This window comes from Microtus ochrogaster, assembly GCF_000317375.1.
Source record: "Microtus ochrogaster isolate Prairie Vole_2 chromosome 14 unlocalized genomic scaffold, MicOch1.0 chr14_random_2, whole genome shotgun sequence".
In the NCBI taxonomy this organism is placed as follows: domain Eukaryota; kingdom Metazoa; phylum Chordata; class Mammalia; order Rodentia; family Cricetidae; genus Microtus; species Microtus ochrogaster.
Genome location: NW_004949097.1, coordinates 1,125,444 through 1,136,822, shown reverse-complemented (window position 1 = coordinate 1,136,822; position 11,379 = coordinate 1,125,444).

Genomic DNA, 11,379 nt, shown 5'->3' with positions numbered 1-11,379 from the left:
CAGCCCCTAAGTAATCATAAATGAAAAAAAAAAGTTCTTTTACCCCATTTTAATTTATTATTTGCATATGTGTGGAGGTGCATGCATGCCATGGCATGTGTGTGGAGGTCAGAGGTCAACCTACAGGACAGCTCCCCCTTTCACCTTAGGTCCTGAGAATGGAACCCACCCAGGCCATTCACCCTTTCCTTGCTGAGCCATCTCGTCTGCCCCAAAGCATAATTTTATGGCAGCAACAGAGGGAGACAAAACTTTATCACTCCCAAAACTTAAGTAAACATCAACGATGTAGCCCTGCATTGTACCTTAGGTCTGTGAGCTCAGAACCCTGCAAGCAGACGTACTAAAAGTATGGTTTCAAGTGATCTACATACAGAGGTCCAGGCTGGACTAAGCTGCACTGCAAGGCCCTGTCTCAAAACAATGAACAACGAAGCCAGAAGCGTTGGCACGCACCTGTTGACCCAGCACTTTAGAGGCAGAAGCAGGAGGATCGGGAGTTCAGGGTCATCCTTGGCTAAAACATAAATTTAAGGCCAGGCTGAGCCATATAAGACCCTGTTGATAGATAGATAGATAGATAGATAGATAGATAGATAGATAGATAGATAGGCAAACAAACAGTATACAATATACTATATATAGTACAATATATAATATAGAGTATACAAACAACATACCAGTACTGAAACTATAGGGTGTAGTTTGAAACTCTTAAAAGGGTGCTTTGTTTTATAAAAAAGGGGGGGGGGGGTAATAATAAAGTAAAATACAGCTCACTATAGTATCTGAAATTCCTAGAATTAAATATTTCACCCATTGGATTAAGAGACTACACCTGCAGTATCATACTAAGGAAGTAGGGAAGGGTACAGGAAGAAGCAACTCTTGATACGTTCAAACTTAAGGTAAACCCACAAAGGTTTACTTTGCAGTGTGTGTGTGTACGCACCAGGTGACTTCCTCAGTCAATGTCCACCTTACCTTGTATATATTTCTAAATTGTGTTTATTACTATTGTGTGTGCGTGGTGTGTGTGGGACAGCCACAGCACTCCTGTGACACTCAATGGAACTTTGTAGCATTCTCTCCCCTCACCTTTATGTGGCTTCCCAGGACTGAGCTCAGGCCACCAAGCTTACCCAGCAAACACGTTACCTACTGGGCCATCTTGCCACCCCTCCATCTTAGTTTCTGAGACAGTCTCTCTGAACCTGGAGCTCACCAATTCTGTTAGGCTGGTGGGCCAGTGAACTCTAGGGATCTCCCTGTTTCTACCTCCCCAGCAGGGGAACTTCAGACACAGGCCATTGTTGTGGAATAGTATTCTAAGATGTGTTACATTTGTTAATGCTGTGGAACATTTGTTTAACGAGGCTTCTTTTAGGCTGCATTTGTTTAACTCCGTGAAGCTGTGTTTCTTTGCCTGCCTAAAACACCTGGCTGTTCTAATAAAGAGCTGGATGGCCAATAGCAAGGCAGAAGAAAAGACAGGCGGGGCTGGCAGGCAGAGAGAATAAATGGAAGGAGAAATTTGAGAAAGAAAAAAGATCAAGAAGCAAGAAAAGAAGGGGTCAGTCACACAGCCACACAGCCACACAGGGAATAATAAGAAGGACAGAAAAGATATACAGAAATAGAAAAAGGTAAAAGCCCAGAGGCAAAAAAATAGACGGGATAATTTAAATTAAGAAAAACTGGCTAGAAACAAGCCAAGCTAAAAAAATAATAAGATTCCATGTGATTTATTTGGGAGCTGGGTGGCAAGCCCCTAAAGAGTCGTAAGAGTTAAAAAAAAAAATCACCCAACAACGTGACATTGAGCCCAGCTTTTTACTTGAGTGTTGATAATCCAAATTCTAGTGCTCATGCTTATGGGACAAGTATTTTACTCAGTGAACCCACTTTCCCAGCCCTTACTTTTATTTTATTTTTTTTTATTTTTTTTATTTTTTTCCGAGACAGGGTTTCTCTGTGGCTTTGGAGCCTGTCCTGGAGCTAGCTCTGTAGACCAGGCTGGTCTCGAACCCACAGAGATCCACCTGTCTCTGCCTCCCGAGTGCTGGGATTAAAGGCGTGCGCCACCGCCCGGCTTTTATTTTTGAAACAGGATCTCACGTAGCCCCACCTGACCTTGAGCCTCACCTCCCGCGTGTTGGGATCATTGGTGTGTGAGCTATGGCCAGCTTCAAAGAAGGAAGAAAAACTGCTGAGGCTGGTACAGAAGCTGCCTGACTAACGGATCCAGGTGCAAGGGAGGGGCATGCGGCCACGGGGGCTTCCTAGACGGATGTTGGGCAACCTCTGAAGAGGGGGGAGCGCAAATGAAAGCCACCTGCACAGAGCGGAGTCGGGCAGTGACAGGGCCAGGGCCACAGCTCTGAGGGCGGAGTGGTTGGCTGGTGTATATCAGCCCGGGGCTGAACGCCCTGTGTCTCACCAAGGTGTGCGGTGGAACACACCCATAATCTCAGGGTCGAGAGACAGAGACAGGAGGGTCCCACTGGCTCACTGGGCCAACCTTCTAGACAGCTGGGGAGCTCCAGGTTCAATGGTTTAAAAATAAACGTACTGTACAGCAGCTGTTCCCAGCCTTCCTAAGGCTGTGACCCCTTTTATACAGTCCCTCATATTGTAACCCCCAACCATAAAATTACTTTTTGTTGTCACTTCATAAATGTACTTTCGCTGCTATCATGAAATGTAACATAAATAGTTTTAGAAGTGGAGGCTTGTCAGCCAGGTCACGGCCCACAGGTTGAGAACCACTGGTATAGCACAATAAAGGAAGACTTCTGATAACTTGCCTCTGGCCTCACACACACACACACACACACACACACACACACACACACACAGGCTCACACACACAGGCCCTCTGCTCATGGGTAGAGAGTGTATCATAGTCCACAGAAACAATATAATAAAATACTGAATACAACATAACTATTATTTTACGCAGGATTTTTACTTAGCTTTTCACATGTATTAATCTTTTCTAGGAAAAAAAATGCTTTTAAGATTCTGTAGAGAGCCAGGCATGGTGGTGCACACCTTTAATCCCGGCACTCGGGAGGCAGAGGCAGGCGGATCTCTGTGAGTTCGAGGCCAGCCTGGTCTACAAGAGCCAGTTCTAAAGACAGTCAGGGCTACCTAGTAAAACCACGTCTCAAATTTTAATAGTAATAATAACAAAGATTATGCAGAGAGATACCAGCTGGGAGCGAGGGGTAGCACATGCCTGCCTTCTTTAGGAGCAGGAGGCTCACGAGTTCTAGGACAGCCTGACATATATAAGCTTTTTGTTTCAGGGAAAGAAAATGTAATTAGATAAATTCTCAGTCCAAGTACACAAGGGAAGCTCGTTATCAGTGCTTCGCCGAAGGTCCCAGGAGAGCCCCTTTTCTCCTCCAGATAATCAACCCGGCACTCCTCCATTGTGCACCCTCTTTCCCACGGTCAACGAAGCAGCCAGGGACACCAGAAGGAAGTCCAGCTCTTCTCAGGTGTGTGGCACCAAGCGGGCCCCAGCCCTGGCACTCAGCTTGGGATCTGCCCGAGATAAGCAGCCACTATCCTCCGGCTCACTTTCCATCAGCGCCGCTCTTTGGAATGAAGATTGGTTTTATTTTGTCTTGCTTAGAAAGGGAAGGCAGCACAGTGAGTGGTAGAGGGATGGGTATGAGGGGGGGACACAGGGACACGGGACCACAGACACATGGCGGGGGGCAGTGCAGTAAGGGAGGAGGTATGGGGGGGAACACAGGGGCACGGGACCACAGACACATGGCAGGGGGGGAGGCAGCGCAGTGAGAAGGAGGTATGGGGGGGCACAGGGACACGGGACCACACAGTGGGGGGTCAGCTCAGTGAGGGAGGGGATATGGGGGGAACACAGGGACACGGGACCACAGACACATGGCGGGGGGGGGGGGGCAGCGCAGTGAGGGAGGAGGTATGGGGGGGAACACAGGGACAAGGGACCACAGACACATGGCAGGGGGGGAGGCAGCGCAGTGAGAAGGAGGTATGGGGGGGCACAGGGACACGGGACCACAGACACATGGCAGTGGGGGGCAGTGCAGTAAGGGAGGGGGTATAGGGGGAGACACAGGGGCACGGGACCACAGACACATGGGGGGGCAGCGCAGTGAGGGAGGGGATATCGGGAGAACACAGGGACACAAGAACACAGACACGGGACAGTGAGGACAACACGGGACCATGGACATGGAGGGGAGCACACTTGGGGGAGCAGATAAGATGTAGGAATTATTCCAGGGTTGAGCTGAGAGTTATTATTTTCAAGAAGTATGAAAAATGGGCCTTTTAACTTTTTTCTTTCTGTCTCCTTCCCCTCTTTTTTCTTGTTCTGAGGAAGTTCATCTCACTATGGAACTGAGGATAAACTCCTGCCTCCACCTCCCAAATGCTAGGATTAAATGTATGTGCCACCACCATGATCAGTTCTTCAGTCTTGGGGGAGATCTTACCCTGTAGCCCAGGCTGACTTGTAGCTGACTATGTTTGCCCAGGCTAGCCTCAAATTCAGAGCAACCCTCCATATCAACCTCCTAAGGACCTGGAACTTGGTGCCTCCCATATCCAACAAGAACCTTCCTCCCCCACCCCCAATATTAAAAAATAAACAATGGGGGGCTGGGGATGCGGCTCCATTAGTAAAATACTCGCCTAGCATGTACAAAGCTCTGCATCCCCAGAACTGCATAAGACTGGGTGGGGGTGCTCCCCTGGACCCCTAACACTTGGAGGTGGAGGCAGAAAGATGGGAAGTTCAGGTTCATCCTCAGCTACACATGGATGGGCAGGGCAGGCTGGGTCAGGGAATTATAGCTCACTTTCATACGCTCCAAACAAGTCTGCGTTGACAGTCAATGAAATAAACAGAACAGCATCCATTTGTTAACTGAAAAACTCAAGGATAGGCGATACTCACGGTGGCCTTTGGTCTGGCCACTGACCAACTCTAGTACTATGCCACTTTAGCCAGCAGAGGGCTCTCTTTGCTAATCTTCAAGTTCCAAAATAACAACACAATCCCTGGGTGGCTCGTTTCTGGTATGCCCCCACCTGAAGCCTCTTCTAAAGCTAAAGTAATAAAGAAATAGAAGGAGGTGATAGCAAACACCTTCAATCACAGCACTCCAGAAGAGGCTCAGCCAAAGAGATAAAAGTCAAAGACTAGCCTGACTACAGAGATCCTGTCTAAAAATTAATAATGGTAATAATTTTAAGACAAGAAAAAATAGGAGATAAAAATGACTGCAGATTTGATGGCCCAAGCCTGTAATTCCAGCCCTTGGGAGGCCGAGATGGAGACTCAGGACTTCAAGGCCAGCCTCTGCTTTCTAGGTAATGTAAGACCAGCCTGAGCCGGGCGGTGGTGGCGCATGCCTTTAATCCCAGCACTCGGGAGGCAGAGGCAGGCAGATCTCTGTGAATTCGAGGCCAGCCTGGTCTACAAGAGCTAGTTCCAGGACAGGAACCAAAAGCTACAGAGAAACCCTGTCTCGAAAAAAATAAAATAAAAAAAAAAAAAGACCAGCCTGAGCTACACTAGACCTTATCTCAAAAAAGCACAGAAATAGGTGCCAGAGTGGCGGCTCAGTGGTTGAGAGCATTTGCTGCTTGCTCTTGCAGAGGACCTGGATTTGATTCCCAGCACCAAGGTGGTAGCTCACAACCACGCACAGCTCCAGTTCCAGGGTGTCCTACACCCTCCTCTGACCTCCACATGCATGTGGTGCACATAACATACATGTAGGCAAACATTCATAAATAAAAACAACTTAAAACTCCAAACAACACAGAGATAAAAAGCAAAGCAAAATGCTGAGAGCCTATGAGCTGGGCTCCATAGCTAACGGTGCTTGAGGCCAAGCATGAGACCTTGAGTTCAAGTCCTAGAACCAGAACATTGGAAGGAGAGAACTGATTCCCAAAGTTGTCCCCTGACCTTCACACATTTGCTGTGGCATCTGCTCATGAGCACACATGCATGCACGCACACACACGCACACACACATGCGCGCACGTGCACACACACACACACACATTAATGTTTCTGCTTTTGGTTTGGTTTGGTTTTAGGTTTTTTTGAGACAGGGTTTCACTGTGTAGCCCTGGCTGTCCTGGGACTCACTCTGTATGTCAGGCTAGCCTCGAACTCAGAGACCTGACTGCATCTACCTCCCAAATGCTGGGATTGAAGATGTGCGCCACCAATACCCGGCTTAATTTTTTTTTTTTTAATGCTGGGTTCTTTAAAGAAAATGAGTCTTTTTTCATCCGTAGGTTATTTGCTTACACAGTCAAAGGGAAAAACACCAATTGAACCTAAAATAGCACAAGCAGCCACTTATTACGACAATAAAAAGGGAACTCCAACTAAAAGCAGTAACAGGGTGGGGCAGTAGCCACTACGAGGTCCACCTCCCGAGGCCTCTGATTCAGCATGCTGACTCCAGAAGGAGCCGATGCAATCCAAGCTGGACTTCCTCTCTCCCTTCGATGCTGGGGATGGAACCTAGGGTCTGTGTATGCTAAGCAAGCCCTCTACCACCAAGTGCACTCCCAGGCTCTGGCTTCACACGCCTAGCTCTTGCTGGGGTATCACTTTTCAAACACCTGAATCATATCACTGGGACTACTGTGTGCTCTTATGGCCCAAGGACGACATCCTGGATCTATCTGTTTCACTTCACGAAGCGACAGTTTTTCTTTGAATATTCTTCTCGAGTGTGTGCTAAGCAACATATTGAAGAAAGATAAAGGCACACAGTTGAGCTGGGTGTGGTGGCATATGCACATTATCTCAATGCCTGGGAGGTGGAGGAAGAAGGATGAGGAGTTCGGGTTTGGAGGGATGGCTCAATAATTAAGAACATGTACTGCTCTTGCAAAGGACCCGGCACCCACCCGAGGCAGCTCACACTCCCTGTAACTCTGTCTCCAGGGTTCTGACACATTCTGCCGGCCTCCCAGGGCACAATGTGCATATGAGCAAACATACCTACACATAGACATCATTTTTGTTGTTGTTATTTTGCAAGGCAGGATTTCTCTTTGTAGCTCTGGCTGTCCTGGAACTCACTCTAGGCCAGGCTGGCCTTGAACTCATAGAGATCTGCCTCCCTGAGTGCTGTGATTAAAGATGTGCACCTCCACCTAGCTACATAGACATAATTTTAAAAAAAAAATAACTCCTTTTTTTTATTGTAGTATTTTTTTTTGTTTTTTTTTAAATTTATTTATTTATTAAGGATTTCTGCCTCCTCCCAGCCACCGCCTCCCATTTCCCTCCCCCTCCCCCGATCAAGTCCCTCTCCCTCATCAGCTTGAAGAGCAATCAGGGTTCCCTGACCTGTGGGAAGTCCAAGGACCGCCCACCTCCATCCAGGTTTAGTAAGTTGAGCATCTGAACTGCCTAGGCTCCCCCAAAGCCAGTATGTGCAGTAGGATCAAAAGCCCATTGCCATTGTTCTTGAGTTCTCAGTAGTCCTCATTGTCCACTACGTAAGTCCGGTTTTATCCCATGCTTTTTCAGACCCAGGCTAGCTGGTCTTGGTGAATTCCCGAAAGATCATCCCCATTGTCTCAGTGTGTGGGTGTACCCCTCGCGGTCCTGAGTTCCTTGCTCGTGCTCCCCCTCCTTCTGCTAAAATAACTCCTTTTTAAAAAGAGGTTTTGGATGTGAGAGTCGGCTCCGTGGCTAAGAACACTTGTTGCTATTGCAGAGGTCCCAGGTCCCAGGACCCACATGGTCGCTAGCAACACAGGCACCTCCAGCTCTGAGGGGCTCTGATCCCCACGGGCACTACATACGTGTGGTGTACAGACATACATGTGGCCAGATCATCCACATAAAAATATAAATCCTTGGGGGCTGGAGAGATGGCTCAGAGGTTAAGAGCATTGCCTGCTCTTCCAAAGGTCCTGAGTGCAATTCCCAGCAACCACATGGTGGCTCACAACCATCTATAATGAGGTCCTGTGCCCTCTTCTGGCCTTCAGGCATACATACAGACAGAATATTGTATACATAATAAATTAATTAATTAATTAATATATATGTATATATATGTATATGTGTATATATATATATATATATATATATATCCATCCTTAAAGAAAAAGATGAAGCTGCTCCTCTGTGGAGGAGCCTGGGTTCTATAAAAGAGCGTCTCAGCAGATAAGCTAGAGAATGAGCAAGGAAGACGCTCAGCTTCAGCCTCTGGCTTCCAGATGCGCACACACGTATACACCGACACAAATACACAGAGAGCAACTAATCACAATATCCTTGTAAAATATCTATTCCGTTTACTTATTTGCTGTGTATGGGGTGTCACACATACACCACAGGCAAGTGTGTGGAAGTCAGAGGACAATCTGCAGGAATCAGTGTTCCCCTCCCACCATGCGGGTGCCAGGGATTAAACTCTGCTTATCAGGGTTGGTGGCAGCTGTCTTTACTCACTGAGCAATCTTCATGGCCCTTTTTTAGGTTTTTGAGACAAGGTCTCAGGTAGCCCCGGTTGATTTCCAGCTCCTTGTGTAGCTCAGGCTGACCTTCAGCCCTGACTCTCCTGTCCCATTTCCAGCATGCTCGGGGCATTTCTAGAACTTTTTTCCCCTCCGTTTTCCTATTTAACAACAGACAGCCTTACATCTACAGATGAATTAAGAGGGGTGTGCCGTGTGTTTGGTTTCCACGGCACATAAGGGAGGTATAACTATCATCCCCTTTAACTCGGGGATGCCTTAACAAACCACAGAAAACTGAGCCTCTTCCATCTTTTTACCACATGGGATCTTACCGGGAACTTTATCCCCAAACTCATATTCCTTGATCTTTGGCAGCTGGCACGCCCGGGGAATGCCGCCTGTGAGACGAGCTCCTGCCTCTGCTCGTTCCTCAGAACAGCGTCCTGGAAAACTGGTTCACACTTCCATCAGCTGGCCAGTCTTTCTTTAGCTGCCACTCTGCACTTGGCTGACCTGCGACCGATCGAGGAGCCCCGGGTGTAAGAGGCCACTCGTCCAATCTTTCCATTTACAGAGGAGAAAATTCTAATCTGTGATTTCCTGCGGGGACATCAGACAAGATGACTTATAGGTTCCTCCTGGCTACAGTCCCAGGATTTCTATTTCCTTGTCGGCATCATGAATTCCACGGACGGAGATCAGGTTATTTTCCAAGAAAGCTACGTTCCGGATTTTTGGCCACACACCATATATTCACAGGAATCAAAGGAAAAAAACAACAGTGCCATCGTGTAGGATGAGCAATTAACATATATGATCTTATTAGAAAAGGGAAAGCATGTGACGATATAACTCGATGGCTTAAAAGAGCCAAGAACTGCCACTTCATTCTGCAACCGCTCCCAGGTCAGACTGTTATCTTCAACATGACTAGTGTATTGTAGTCACAGGCTCCAGTCTCCTGGAGGAGATGGGCAGGAAGGTAATTACTGCCAAGAGAATTAGGCAAGACTTCCAAAGGATAAACGCTACGAAGGGGCCTCAGAACTTCAGTCTTACGCTCTGACAGTTTGAGGCCCAAACAATGGTGTCTAACTGAGCAAAGATGTAGGAACTAAAATCCAAAATCTTTTTTTCCAGGACAAACTGTGTTAGCAATAAATAAACAAAATCAATCAATAAAAAAAGAACAAAAAAACAAAAAACAGGGACCTTAAAAAATAATCCATCCCCAAAGTCTAGGTGTGGTGGCACCCTCCTTTAATCCCAGCACTAGAGAGGAACACATTTGAAGTCAGCCTAAACTATATAGCAAGTTCCAGATCAGATAGTACTACATAGTGAAAAAGACCCTGTGTAGGAAAAAAAAATCACCCATTCCTAAGATTAGGCATGGTAGTACTCACCTATAATCCCAGCATCTGGGGATAGAGGCAGGAGGCTCAGGAGTTCAAGGTCATCTTTGGCTGTGTGGGGAGTTCGAGGCTAGTCTGGGCTACGTGAGACTTTGTTCAGTAGTTAATGCTGACAACTGGAAGTCCACTGAGATAGCCCAGAGAGTAAAGGCACTAGCCACCAAGCCTGACCTCCTGAGTTTGATCCCTGGGACCCACATAGTGGAAGGAAAGAACTGAGTCCTGAAAGTTGGCCTATGACCTCCCTGCATGTGCACACGCTTGAAGAAGAAAATGTTTAAAAATTATATATAGCCAGGCGGTAGCTGCACATACCTTTAATCCTAGCACTCAGGAGGCAGAGGCAGGCGGATCGTTGTGAGTTTGAGGCCAGCCTGGTCTATAAGAGCTACTTCCAGGGCAGCTCCAAAGTTACAGAGAAACCCTGTCTCAAAAAAAAAAAAATTATATATAAAGTCAGAGGTAGTAGTGCACACTTTTAATTCTAATGTTCAGGAGGCAGAAGGAAATGGATCTCTGAGTTCCAGGCTACCTTAGCCTACATAGACAGTTCTAGGACAGTCAGAGCCATGTAGACAGAGACTTTGTTTCAATTTAAAAATCAATAAACCATTTAAGTACAAGATGTATATACATACACACACATGTATATACACTGCCAATTAGACAAGATCTAGAATCACTTTGTCTTAATTTATTTCCTGTGGCGGTGATAAAATATCCTGACTAAAGCAACTTGAAGGAGAAATGGTTTCGTTTAGCTCACAGTTCCAAGCTATAGCGTATGGTAAAGGGAAGCCACAAGGCAAGAGACTGAGCCTGCTGGTTATGCTCTATTCAGGCAGGAAGAGACAGTACTGAATCCGTGTTCACTAGTGCTGGGGTCCATGTCTTTACCATTACACAGCCCGAGATCCTCTGCCTAGAGAGCGGTGCCCTGTCTTCCCACACCAATTAATTTATAATTACCCAGAGGCATGCCCCAAGAGGCTGTAGATTCTGTCAAGTTGATTATTAAAGAGGAACCATTACACACCTAAGAGACTCACTCATCCTCTCCTCGGCCTCCCTCTCCATATCTCGGGAGAGTATAAGATTGAGTTCATTGAAATGGGAAGACCCACCTGCTATGTAACAGTTTGCATCGAGGTTGAAACATTCCATCCTGTAGGGAAGTTTTTAAAGCAGGAACATAAACAACTCAAAAGAGCTTCAGGAAGTCCCTGAAACCAACAAGATTCACTCTGCCCCTCCCTGCTAGAAGAATAATTGCCTGAAGCAATAAAAGCCGAGAATCCCTCTCAGAACTACAAAGAAGACACGCGGTGGTGGCGCACGCCTTTAATATCCCAGCACTCGGGAGGCAGAGGCAGGCGGATCTCTGTGAGTTGGAGACCAGCCTGGTCTACAGAGCTAGTTCCAGGACAGGCTCCAAAACCACAGAGAAACCCTGTCT